The sequence below is a fragment of the Myotis brandtii genome, unplaced genomic scaffold (genome assembly GCF_000412655.1).
Source record: "Myotis brandtii unplaced genomic scaffold, ASM41265v1 scaffold191, whole genome shotgun sequence".
Taxonomy (NCBI): Eukaryota; Metazoa; Chordata; class Mammalia; order Chiroptera; family Vespertilionidae; genus Myotis; species Myotis brandtii.
The window spans coordinates 4604410-4618853 of record NW_005357115.1 but is presented as its reverse complement, the minus strand read 5'-3'; the positions used below and the strand labels follow the sequence as shown (position 1 = coordinate 4618853).

Below are 14444 nucleotides of genomic sequence, written 5' to 3'. Positions count from 1 at the left end.
CCCGGGTGAGTGCCCCGCACTCCCCGCAGCCCGTCTGCAGTTCGGGCGTCTTCCGGGTGATCAGTCGTGGACCCTGGAGGGGCATGGTCCCTCCTGCCCCCTCTCCGTGCCCACTCGCCGCTCCAGGGCTGAACATCCCGGGGCATCGGACCATGCTCCCTACAGGGATTTTCGGGTGATGGGGTTGGTCGCCTTCAGAAGGTCATGGCCGCGGGCATGGCTTGTTTCCGGTTAGGATCATGTCCTCGGGCTACCTCCGGCCTACGAAGCCGAGGGGGGCTGTGAAGGCTGCTGCGAGGGTCGGGTGTTACTCTCCTTAGGATTGACCGGCCAGGGCTGTCCCTTGGGCGCGCATTATTGGTGATCAGTAACCAGCTAGGACTTCGATTTTGAGTTTTATTTCGGGGGGCGGAGGGGGAGAATAGGTGGGGAGTTTTGAATGAGCCTAGGGGTAGCTTAGAGATGGTCATTTAATTATGATCAGTTTGGGATTTTGCTTGAATTTCCTAGTATTTACGAGATTGTGGTATGGGTTGGGAGTTGTCACCGTAGGCTCGGTAAGTGTCGATGAATGAATAAATGAACACATGCAAGGCACTCCGTCGGGACTCCAAAGGCAAGTTAAATTCTCAGTGGGTGTCAAATGTGTGAGTAAATGCCCTCATGGATTGAAGTTGATCAAGAGATAGGTTTGGTGTTAGACTTTTGGGGGTGGGGGTGGGGACTAAGGAAGCCTGATGAAAGTGTTCATTTGAATAGTATTCCTGACACTGAGAAGGGGAGATGGGCACTGAGGTTTTAGAATTGGGGAAAAGCTGACTTTGAAAGACTAGTGTTTAAAGATATTTTGGGAGAGAGCATAAGAACTGAGACTAAGAGCTAAGGATCTGTAATAGGCCCGGGCTGGACTGCTGACCTCTATTTATTTGCCTAGTGCCATTAGACAAGTTCCTTAATATCTCCAGCCAGGCCTATTTCCTTAGTTATAAAGTGGGAGAAGTGTTGGTAGTGGGGCCTGGTACCTAGTAAGTGCTTTATTAGTTACTATAGTAGTAAGTATGATTACATGGATCTTTGTGCACCAGCCTGGAAACCGGCTCTCTGCATGAAATTAAATGGAGGAAATGTTTCATGACTGCTTAACAATTTAGTTATAAATCTTGGGAATGTAGCCTACTTGTAGCCTGCAGCCTGCCTGGATTTTCTCATTAGGCCTCAGAAGTTGACCTTCTTGCCTCTGCTTTTGCAGAACTACATCTTTTGGCTTTCAAAGTGTTCTTCTGACAAAAAATGTTATGCCAGTTACTCTTATTTGTCTAGTCCTTAACATCCCTTGAAGGGTCTATCATTCATCTTCACTGTTGCATTTGAGGGAACACAATCTAGTAGAAAGGGTATCCTATATAATAAGAGTGTAACATGCTAAGTGTCTGATGAATTGCTTGACCACACAACCAGTTGCTATGACGCGCACTGACCACCAAGGGGCAGACGCTCCGACTGGTAGGTTAGCTTGCTGCTGGGGTCCAGCCGATGGGGACTGGGCGAGAGGGCCGGACACGCCCTGGAGCCCTCCCACGGCCCCTCCACAGCCAGAGGGCCCCAATGGGCCCCTATCAGGGTCAGCTGGCCAATCTCCCACGGTCCCTTCCCAGCCAGCCGGCCCCATCTGCCCCTGATCGCCTGATAGGCCAAGGGGCCACATCCGTGCACAAATTCGTGCACTGGGCCTCTAGTTCTATTATAAAAGGTCTGGGTGTTCATCAGACCTGGGTCCATTTACTTGCTGCAAAATCTTAACCTAACCTCTTTTATCCTCGGTCTCATCTGTAAAGTAGAGGTAACAGGTCTTTCCTGCTTCTTTGTAAAATTAAATTCTTGTCATTTAGGACTCAACTTAAATGCTATTTCTTTAGAGAAGCCTTATGTCAAAACTCTAAAACAGCGGTTCTCAACCTGTGGGTCGCGACCCCTTTGGGAGTCAAACGACCCTTTCACAGGGGTTGCCTAAGACCATACTGCATATCAGATATTTACATTACGATTCATAACAGTAGCAACATTACAGTTATGAAGTAGCAATGAAAATAATTTTATGGTTGGGTCACAACCTGAGAAACTGAATTTAAAGGGCCAGAAGGTTGAGAACCACTGCTCTAAAAACTACCCTATTTTAGTTTTATCATGGCATATCTCACTTGTCTGATATTACTTGTTTATCTTTTCTCTATTTTCTTAGAAAATAAGTTGTGTGAGAGCAGAACTTTGTCTTATTCACCACTGTGTGCTCAGCAAGTAAAGAAGTATTTGTCCCCTTATTCTCCTGGGCACTAAACCCTTTTTCTATGCAATCTTCTATCCTTCAGCCTCTAAGCATGCCTGGGTCTTTCCCACCTGAAAGACAAAACTTTTCCCAGGACTCTAGACTTATTCTAGATCAGCGGTTCTCAACCTGTGGGTCGCGACCCCTTTGGGGGTCAAACGACCTCGAACAACCCTTTCACAGGGGCCGCCTAAGACCATCGGAAAACACATATATAATTACATATTGTTTTTGTGATTAATCACTATGCTTTAATTATGTTCAATTTGTAACAATGAAATTGGGGGTCACCACAACATGAGGAACTGTATTAAAGGGTCGCGGCATTAGGAAGGTTGAGAACCACTGCTCTAGATGCTTCCCAATCTCTCTTCCCTGTCTGTACTCCCATCCTGCATTTCCTCACTTTGCATCCACTCATCTACCCACTGCAGTCACCTCTGCAAAAGCCATCGTTGTCTTGTTTATTAACTTTTTTATCGTATATATTTAAATTATAAAACTCATGAGGAACAATGGCAACATGCAGGGGAAAAGCAGTAAACTAAAAATCATCCTAATTCTATAACCCAGAAAGAACCATTGATATATATAACTCCTAGTCACTTGTGTATGTGTGAGATGATCCATGTTCAAGGCCTTGATCTCTGGCATATTACTCTGTCTCCCATTTTGCCTTCATTAGACCCTTTTCTTGGCATTGGTGACATTACTCTTTCTTGTCTTTAGAATTTTTCTCACTGGCTTTGGTGCTTCCTTTTTCCTCTGTTTTTCTCTTAAATGTTGATGTTTTGTCCTTTGTCCTTTGCTTTCTAATTTTTTATCCCCTTTGGGTGACCTCTTTCATTTTCAGGGTATCAGCCCCTACCTATCTGATGATGGCATTATTTCTCTTCCTGTACATAGACTATCTACTAGACATCATGATTGAACTACAGGTACTTCAGATCCATCACATCTCATATTGCACTAGTCTTTCCTCCCAAATCTGTTCCTTGTGTGTTCTGTGCTTTTGTGAATATTGCTGTTGCTGTTTCCTTGAGATTTCTCATTCATATTTCATTGACACCTCCCCCACCCCCATGTATTGACTCCACAATGATTAAGTCTTATTAGATCTACTTCATATGGAATGAATCTGTTCCTCCAATCCCCATATCATTCCCTAGTCTCCTTGATAATTTGATCATATCATTTTATTACTTACAGTCAGACACTGTGATGACTCCCATTAGGTCCAGAATAAGGTGCTCCATGATCTGGAGATGTTGGAGCCTCACTCCTTATGAGTTCTTTCCCAAGGCATCCTATATTCTAACCATACCAAACTACTATTTTGAAGTCTACAGGGTTTCTGAAACTATAATGAGTATAAGAATTTCCTGGGGATATTGTTAAAAATGTAGGTTTTGCCCTAGCCTGTTTGGCTCAGTGGATAGAGCGGCAGCCTGCGGACTGAAGGGTCCTGGGTTCGAATCCAGTCAAGGGCACATGCTCAGGTTACAAGCTCGCTCCCCAGTGTGGGGCATGCAGTAGGCAGCCAGTCAATGATTCCTTCACATCATTGATGTTTCTATCTCTCCCTCTCCCTTCCTCTCTGAAATCAATAAAAATATATTTTAAAAAAAATTTAAAAAGTAGGTTTGGATTTTATAAATCTAGGCAGGGGACTGAGATTCTGCATTTCTAACAGGCCCCCAAATGATAAAAATGCTGGTCTGTGGACCAGCAAGGCTCTGGTGGGCCATGCTGCATATCTGCTTGCTTTTGAATATAATGTTCACTCTTGAGATGTGTCTCCCTTTCCCCCTACTCAAGTGTTCCCCTTCTTTGTTCAATCTTTCTTGTACTTTCTCTCATAGCCGGATTCACTAAAGCATCCATTAACATGATTACATGTGTGACCACCAGCACTCCAGACCTGGCTGTAAGTTCCTTGAAGGCAGGATCTTTGTTTTATTTTTTTTTGGCCTTGAGTTGAGGATATCAATGAAAATCTTAGACATTGAGTAAGGAATATTGTGAGATGCAAAGAAGTTTGGGCCCATTAGCCCATTCATATAGTGTAGTTAATTTCCACACATTCACTCTGATCTTTATTTCCAGGAATGACCTGTCTGAGAAGGAAAGATGAGTATTACTAAGCGATTATATTAATCTGTTTTCAAAATTGGTGCACCAAAAACTATATACTTTTTTTAGAGAGAGGAAGAGTGAGAGAAGGAGAAGGACAAATATCGACATGAGAGAGAAGCATTGATTGGTTACATGTGCCCCAACTGGGGATGGAACCTGCAACCTGGGTATGTACCCTGACCAAAAATTGAACCCACCACCTTTTGGTGCACAGGATGACACTCCAACCAACTGAGCCACACTGACCGGGGCTAAAAAGTATATACTTTTAGCCCTAGCCAGTTTGGCTCAATGGATAGAGCGTCAGCCTGCGGACTGAAGGGTCCCAGGTTCGATTCCGGTCAAGGGCATGTAGCTTGGTTGCGGGCACATCCCCAGTAGGGGGTGTGCAGGAGGCAGCTGATTGATGTTTTTCTCTCATCGATGTTTCTAACTCTCTATCCCTCTCCCTTCCTCTCTGTAAAAAATCAATAAAATATATTAAAAAAATATATATATATTTTTAAAAAGTATATACTTTTATATTCTTTAGTCTTACTCTTCATTTTCCTATGTCAGTACTTAAACATTTTTTTTTCTTTTAAATCCTCACCTGAGGATATGTTTTCATTGATTTTTAGAGAGAGAAAGAAACACTGATCTGTTGCCTCACGCATGTGCCCCAGCCGAGGATGGAACCTGCAATCTAGGTACATGCCCTGATTGGGAATCGGACCCATAACCTTCTGGTGTATGGGACGACGCTCCAACCAACTGAGCCACCTGGCCAGGGCAGCACTTTTTTTAAACAAATGTTTTCTTAAAAACCAGCTCTTACCCTATCTTCTTTGGGGAGGTGGAAGAGCAACACTTTTGCTTTTTCACACTCATTTTCTCACACTTCTGGATTATAAGCTGCTTATATATTTCTTGTGAGAGTTTTAAGAATAATACTTATGTGCTTCAGAGGAAAGATTAGCTTTGAGCTAAATCAATTTGGAAGTAGATCTAGATTGATGGTTGGCTCAAAGGTGAAGATCACATATTGCCCTATGACAGAATGATGTGACGTGTCTAACGTTGGAAGGAAAGAAAACTCGGTTGTTTATCACTTAAAAATTTTTTTTTCTCAAGCATTAAGAGTATGTCTGGGTCCTTTGGGGAGGTGATTCAGCCTCTGCTCCTTGTGTGTATAAATTTATCAATTACAAAGGATTATGATAGGCACAGTGCAACTATTACATTAGTGCTACCCATAAGAGATGAATTTACTTTTAGAGAGAAGAGCAATCACATTTGTTTTGTGGTAGGGGATCACTTGAGTTTGAGAGGATGCACGCAAATGACTAGTCAGTGTTCCAGGGGAAAAGAGCATGAAGAAACTTGGAGGTGGTACTTTTATCCTGTGTGACAAATGTGGGGTGGAAGTTGATACTGCAAAGGCCATTTGATTCCTTAAAGCTAACAAGGTTGATTAGAAAGTTGGTCATTTCATGGTTGGGAGCCTTTGAAAGGTTTTGAGGTACAAATGTTGACAAAGTTCGCATAGACTCATGGAGAGATAGAGGCTGGAGATGGACAGACCAGTTAGGAACAACATAATACTACAAGTTAAGACTAATAGGGCCTCAACTAGTTGGTGCAGAACTGAGGCAAGATACTTCCTTTTCTTGAGAGAGAGAGAGAACGAGAGATTGGTAAGGATGCTAACAGAATTAGGAAGAATAGATTTGGAGATTAATATAAACAATAGTACCTTTAGTTTAGATCTTTACCATTTTCAAAGTGTATTTGTATGAATACATCACACATTTCAAAGTAGGAAATTGAGGCTTAGAAGAGTGAACTATTTTATCCAGGATCTCCAGTTGGGATTCAACTACTGTAATTCCCAGTTCTGAAATGTTTTAAATATGTTGTAGTTTAGGTTATGAAGGTTTTTAAAAAGACAATATATGATTTATGATATAAATTTAGAAATTAAAGACTATCACAAGTAAGTAAGCACATGAAAAGATCTCAGAATGTAAACTCTGCAAGGGATCGTTAGAGTAATCTACTTCATCCCATCCTCACATTGTAGGCTTTAAAGAGTATCCACATCACATTATAGTTCTCAACCTGGTTAACTGACTCTTCATCACTTCCTGTCAGAGCTGAGACATCCCTGTGGACTGCAGCAGCCTGAGCTGGATGGGACATCTGGATAGGGAGAAAGGAATGGCATTGGTGTTTCAAACCAGAAGACTATTATCAAAGTGTAGGAGAGTTGCACACATTTTTAGTCTGAAATTCTGTGACTTACCATAAAATACAAAGCTGTGTTTGAGGGACAGCTTAACTGGACAAGACTTTTTGAAGAATTGAGGCTTTGCAAAATAATTCAGGGAGAAAGTTATTGTGACAGCTCTACAAAAGACTAGAAAAAAGGCCAATCAACAGATGTTTATTGAGCTTGTTCTATAATAAGAGCTTTTTTGAGCACTGTTCTGTTAGGAATCTGATAACTGCTTTTTTAAATGTGCTTTTTACAAGGTAGTAGTTTTCTTCATATGAGGAACTAATGCTTAGACCAAATACCTTTTCCAAAGCCAGGTAGCTGTTAAATAGTTTAGCTTGAATTTCAATAGGCCCTTTAAAGTAAGTCTTATGTGCTTTCTGTTAGTACATTGAAAAAAGAAAATGCTCTAGTAAATACGTAGTTAATATTTATTACAGTTACTTTGCTAGGTTTTTTATATACATTTTTTCAGTGTTGTCCAAACTTGGGACATTTGTATACTGCCTTCAGATTTTTTGCCAAAACTGAGTACTACCTAAACTGTTATTTATAACTAATATTTTTCTTAACATTGGTTTTAGGTTTAAACTGACATTTTTATAACTTAATTTTCCCTTAAGTGGGAATTGTAGTAAAATAAAGAGCTTGCTGTGATAAGTATTTTAAAATATTTATTGCAATACATAGAACTACTAAAATGGAAAATCTTTGTCTATATGTAATCTAAAACCATCTTCCCTAGCAGAAGTGTGATATTTTGGGAAACAGTGTATATCTCAGTCAATCTTTATGATAGTCTTGTGAGGTAAATACTGTTACCTCTCAGATTTTACAGGCTTTGAGAGAGTTGCAGTAACTTGGCCAAAGTCTCATATCTTGTAAATGGCAGAGCTTGAACTCAGGCTGGTCTGTAGGACTCAAGCCCACACTCTTACCACTTATGTATTTCCACCAGCCCATAGAGCAGTGATGGCGAACGTTTTGAGCTCGGCATGTCAGCATTTTGAAAAACCCTAACTTAACTCTGGTGCTGTGTCACATATAGAAATTTATTGATATTTGCAACCATAGTAAAACAAAGATTTATATTTTTGATATTTATTTTATATATTTAAATGCCATTTAACAAAGAAAAATCAACCAAAAAAATGAGTTCGCGTGTCACCTCTGACACGCGTGTCATAGGTTCGCCATCACTGCCATAGAGCCTTCTTTTTTTGCCTTTAAGATTGTGCCTATCAATTGTTTATGAAAATGATACATAATAGTGTCAGATGTATACAGCGAGTTAAGTAAGCACTTAATACGTGAGATTTTCTTCACTACATGTAGGTAAGAATTAACAAATTGTGTGGTGAGACTTGATATTTGTAATTAAATCAGGTGCTGGCCGTGGTGCTGTGTATTTCTGCCCCATCTATACTGCCCACTGTAGTCCAAGTTTCCATCATTCTCTCACCTGGACTACACTGCAATAGCTTCCTCAATGGTATCTCTATTTTAATTCTTGCTGCCCTCTAATTTATTCTCCATCCAGCAACTTTACTGATCTTTTCAAAACAGAAATAGATCATGCTTATAAGCCTATAAGTTCTAATACAGTCCTGTTCCTGAAATAAAATCTGTATCTAGAAAAAAAAATCAGACTCTAGCTTCAAAATATTTTATGGCCTAGCCAGTCTTCCTCTCAAACCTCATCCCATCTGTTGCTTACTTGCTTGGCCTGCTGACTCTTCCACCTTGCTTGGAAGGATGGGTGTGAAGGCTGAGAGGGATTGAACAATAAAATAGTCATCCTAAGATTTTGAGCTTCAGGGTACAATGTAGTAGTGGTATAGTGAATAGCAGTGGAGCAATTTGAAAGGAGTACCAACCACTTTAGGAGTATTCTTTTTGAATTTTTAATATCTTAAAACTTAAGTGGGGTCAGTATGTGTGTAAAGTGTATTAAAATAATTCTATACTGTGACCAAGTTGGGGTCTATTCCAGGTGTACAAGGCTGGCTCAACACTTGAAAACCAGTTAATGTAATCAACCATATCAACAGGCTAAGGAAAACACAAGTGGAATAGTCAAAATAAGGGATTGGTGGGAACATAAATGATGTTTGCAGTCCCCATTGACTACAGAATGGTAGAACAAAGTAACTAAGAGGGCAGCTTTATGAAAATCAGTCTTGTGTTTTATAAGCATACTAGAGGCCTGGTGCATGAAATTTGTGCACGGGTAGAGTCCTTAGGCCTGGCCAGCAGTCAGGGCCTTTCACTGCCAGCCTGGGCTTTCCTTCTGGCTGCTGGCTGGGGCCTCCCTTCCCCAGCTGCTGGCCACTGGCCAGGGCCTTCCTTTGTTCCGCGCTGCCCCTTGGTGGTCAGCGCATGTCATAGCAAGCGATCAAACTCCTGGTTGAACTCCCGAGGGGACACTTTGCATATTAGCCATATATATAATATATATATGATATATATGTATATATCATATATTATATGTATGTATATATCATAAAATCTAAATCCTTTACTTGTCTTTCCATTACCTAGTCTCACCTTTACTGTTAATAGGGAAACTGGGTAGAGGAGGAAGAGGGTATATGGGAATTCTGTACTTCACAGATAATTCTTCTGTAAACCTAAAAATGCCTTGAAAAAGTAAACTATTAATTTTAAAAAGACCGAGCCTTTTGACAGATGGAAGCCTGCTTATAAAAATCTGGTTCTTGTAGTTTTTTGGGGGAGGCGGGGGTGGGAGCAGGTAAAAATTTTTTTATTGGAAAATAATATACAACTTGGAATGGAGTTGAGGCAAATTGTGCTATGAACAGATTTTCTTTAAGTGGCTAAACAGAGTTTAAAAAGCAATAACAATAAAAGAAAATGTTTCTGGTATAGGATCAGCAGTACAAAAAAATATTGTACAAGTACCTGGATAATACACCCGTTTTGCAATAGTGCAACTTTTAAGTACATATTGTTGACTGTCCATAGTCCACGCAGAGTTACAACTCCACACTTCAACAACAACATGCTGACAGTTCCTAAAGAAAACTACTTTAAAAAAGTAGTTAACCAGATGTTCCCTCAGTTGACCAACTCCATCTAAGTTTAGATGTGCAGAAGGGTTTAGATATATCCAGAGTAAGCCACATGCAACATGATACTTGATCAATTTTCTAAAATAAAGTTTCAGGACAATGACCGTAAGGGAAGAAAACATGGAGGAATAAAGTCCTAATTACTATACATGCATTTTTTTTTTTGACAGTAGGGGGAACCTTTTACAGATAAGTTACAAAGAAAAGGCAATTAAAAAATTTTTGTACAAGAAATTTAACACATTCTGTACAATATCTTCACTTTGCTGTCTTCATTTGTACAAACTATAGCTTACTTGACTATCACCATCAATATCTGCTTCCCTGATCGTTTCATCACCCTCTTCATCTGTTAACTTCTCTCCAAGGTTTGTCATCACATGGCGAAGCTCTGCTGCACTAATATAGCCATTGCCATCCTTATCAAACACACGGAATGCTTCTCGAATTTCTTCTTCACTGTCTGTGTCTTTCATTTTTCTTGCCATCATTGTCAGAATTCTGGAAAGACGACTGTGCCATTACCATCAGCACCCACTTCATTTTCATGTCCTGTAACTCTACTTCTGTGGGATTCTGTCCAAGAGACCTCATTACGTTCCCAATTCCTTTGTTATAGTTCCATCACCATCCTTGTCAAATAGTGAAAAAGCTTCTTTGAATTCTGCAGTCTGCTCTTCAGTCAGTTGGTCAGCCATGCTGCAAGCGCTACTGGTCTCCGAGATGTGACTACACAACCACTCAGCTCGCTCGCTCCACTCGGACTAAGCTCTTGTAGCTTTTTGAAATACAGACACTCCACTATAAAATTGTTATTTTTTTTAGTAAAGAGTCAAAAATCACCACCACCAATATTTTAAAAATGAGAAAAATAACTTTAAATGCCAGATTTTGCCAGAGAAAATTCATGGGTAACCTGAATATTAGTGGTGAGTACTAGAGTCTTAAAAGGGGAACTCCTGAGCCATTTATGACAGGTTATGTGGTTACATCAATTTTTTTGATCATCGGCATTTGGAAGCATGCATTTCAGCTTGTGCCAGCTGATGAGTAGATGCCTATCTTGCATGGACCCATCATAACCCCTAGACTTGTTCTTTCCCTCTGTCACAACTTACCAGGCTATGAAAGTTTTGTCTCTTTCAAGATGTGTTTAGTGAATTTAAAAATAACTTCTGGGCCAAATAATAAATGTAGAAAGCACTGCCACGTGGGGAAGCACTGGAGAATCCTTTTGAAGACTGAAGAATTCTTTGATTTAAATGTGTAATCCTTCCCTACCCCAATTTATTTTATAGCAGATTCATATTTCAACTTAATTAATGAAAGCCACACTTATGTTTAATGGCTGCATTAAAGATTTACAAGAAAAATTAGCTTTAGAATGTTCAGAATGCTGTGCTAGTATATTAACATTTCTGTCTTCTGCCTGAATTTTGTTTTGTGTTTGATGTTAACATTTTAAAACTGAATTAAATAACAAAGGTGTTATTTATTTATTTACTTATTTATTTAGTCTTTTCACAGTATCAGATTTGGATCATGTAAAAGCCTTTGGCAAATATGCTTACTACAATTTGAAATCACTATAATCAACTTTTGTTGTTGAATAATGTGACTGCACTTGAACTTGACACATTATTTTGGGTGATTTAAAATATCATTTTTGTGTTTGCTTGGTTAACAAAGGCATCGTTTAGTAGCAACTGATCTAATAGCCAGATAAATGGCCAGAGAAAACCTTTGAAAATAAGGAATGAATATGTAGGAGTGTATCTTTTGTGGTTTTTAGGTAATAATCTAGCATTTAATTTTGCTCACTTAACAGACTAATCAATGAGGCACTTTTGCTCATTTAACAGATTTTAATCAACTAAATGTGACATTGACATATTTAGTTAGTATCCTGATTTTTTCCATTTTATTTTCACTTCATTATATTTATTTGCTTAGGTGGAATCATTAATAATTAGAATGGTGGTGATTTGTCCCAGATCATAGTGGTAACATTTCTAGTCTAGTATCAAGTGCTGCCTCTGTGTTTTACATAACCTTGTGATGAAACTATTGGTTTAGCTTTCTTTAATGTAACATCACATACTTAATCACTCAATTAGTGATTGGTTTTCCAGGTTAATGATGTAGGGTAGGAAATCAAGAGTTTAATAAAACTTATTACTATATAAATATTTATCTTGGTAATTGTCTGTGGTAAAAATATACACATGCCAAATATGTGTTTATAATCCTGAAGGCATGCTTGGATTAATAAGTATTCTTATATTATACTAGAGGCCCGTTGCACGAAGAGATTCGTGCAATAGACCTTCCCTTCCCCTGGCTGCGGGCACTGGTTTTCCTTCGGCACCCGGGACCCAGGCCTTTGCTCCGGTCGGAGCCTTCAGTTGTTGCGGCTCCGCTCCGCTGCTTTGGGCCTACGTATGCAAATTAACCGCCATCTTTGTTGGGTTAATTTGCATACTCTCCTGATTGGCTGGTGAGTGTAGCGGAGGGATGGTCAATTTACATGTTTGTCTATTATTAGGTAAGATTTGGTTAACATGCTTAGTGTATACAATATAGTTGTTGGTACTTACTGGCTGCTATTGGAAAATTTAAAGTATTTTGGAATACATATATAAATCTCTGAATTAGAAATTTTGTATTAATGATATTCAAATGCAGAGAAAGTTTAAATTCAATTCAAAGATTTATGATGGTTTCCTTCACACATAGGATTATTTTTAAGTTTGGTATTTGAAATCAGGTACACACCATATTGTCTTAGTTTGAAATAATTCCATATGGAACCTTATCAATACACTCAAATAATTAGTCAAGATATTTACATTGCATATAATTTGTATTGTGTGTCTGATTTTATTTAAAGCAAAAGTCAACCTTTCTTGCCTACCAGTTTATACTTCTCTGAGCAAAATGCTATTGCGCTATGAATTTATGTACTTAGTAACTAATAAAATAGTTTTGTATAAATTTTGCTCAAAAAGATGACCTATATGGGTAGTAGGTGACTTAATTTATTATTAATTGTGTTTCATTTTATAGAGGACTACTGAGCCAAGCCAGGCTGTATGCCATTGCTGCTGAAAAAAAGAATTATCTTCAAGAGGAGTCCGCTGCTTCTCAAAGAAGGAGTGCCAGTCAGTTTGATTGGGCTCTCATGAGACTAGATAATTCTGTCCGAAGAACTGGCCGCATCCCAAAGTCACTTCTACAAAAAGTCTTTGATAATACCTGTCACTCAGGTATTTCAAACTTTTCTGTTTAAAAAGTTGGACTTTTAATAAGTACTTGTTTGTGGGCAAGCTCTTTGATACTTTTAATTTTATTTGTTATTTCTAGTGATCATGATTTTATTTGTTATCTTTCTGTCTTTCCAACTCATCAGGGAAAACTTTTGAGTAACTAAGACATTTTGTTTCAGGCGTTTTTTTCAAAATCAAATAAAAATTGCCCTTTTGCTTTTCACAGTTTATAAAAGAGTCCCTTTTAGTAGTAAATTTTCTTGGAAGATAATAGTTTTTCTTATTTTCCATTGTTTAGTATCAGCTTTACCTAAAATAATCACAAATGACAGATTCCCAGGGACACTGTTAATCATTTCCCTTTTATTATTTCCTTTTTTACTTTCACTTAGCTATTAAAATTTATTTGAATCACTTATGCAACTTGATAATTTGATGGAAGCTTGTAAGCCCACTACTTCCCTCACACACACAAAAAAGCCCACATGTGCACACACATGATTTTATTTGTAGTTTCAGAGCATTCACCAGCTTACCAAAAGCCCGTCCGTGGATTTCAGTCACATTAAGAAGCTATAGAGTTTAATGAAGAGGGATCCCAAAGAAGTGTCAGTTATAATTAATGTGCATTTAAATAATGTTTTTCATTTTCTCTTTTTTGATTTATTCAGAATTGTACAACTATCACTACAATTTCAGAACATTTCTATCACCCCAAAAAGAAACCTTCATACCCCCATCAGCTCCCAAACCTTCCCATCTCTTCCAGTCGTAGGAAACCACTAGTGTACTCTCTGTTCATATAGATACTGTATGTTATTCTAGATACTTTGTATAAATGGAATCAAACAGTTAGTGGTTTATTTTTGTTTTTGTTTTAAAGTCAGCTTTCAGGGACATTTTGATAAAGGACATGGATAAAGGGAGAAGAAAGTTGATATTATTTTGTAACTATTTATAAACCTAAAATTGATATTCATGGGTTTTAATTGTACTGCTTTGTGTTATTTCATAAGATACTGAGAAACTTAGCCTTTGAATTGCAGTAAGCACTGCTTATAAATTAGGTTCCTTGTATTTTTGTATTCTATAGTCTTTCAAATTACAGATTCATAACCTTAGCTGCCTTAAGAAAGCAGTCTAATTTTTAAAAACTTAGAACATTTAGTAACATTGTAAATTATACTTGTGGATTAGGATAGGATTTTTCAAATTTACAGGTAGTCTCTTTAATATTATCTGTAGGGAGGCAAGAGAGTTTTGAATATTTTTAAATTTCAGTTTAAGATTTGACATTTATCTATATGATATTGGTACTATGTTAAATGTTATCCATTGATCTTTTTTCATAGGCTGCCCAGGTGGTAATC

At 38.4% G+C, this 14444-nt stretch overlaps 1 pseudogene; it reads right to left on the bottom strand.

Annotated features, from left to right (window-relative positions):
* Window positions 1-10034: 10034 nt before the first annotated feature.
* On the bottom strand, window positions 10035-10568 carry LOC102260298 (annotated as a pseudogene).
* Window positions 10569-14444: the final 3876 nt, after the last annotated feature.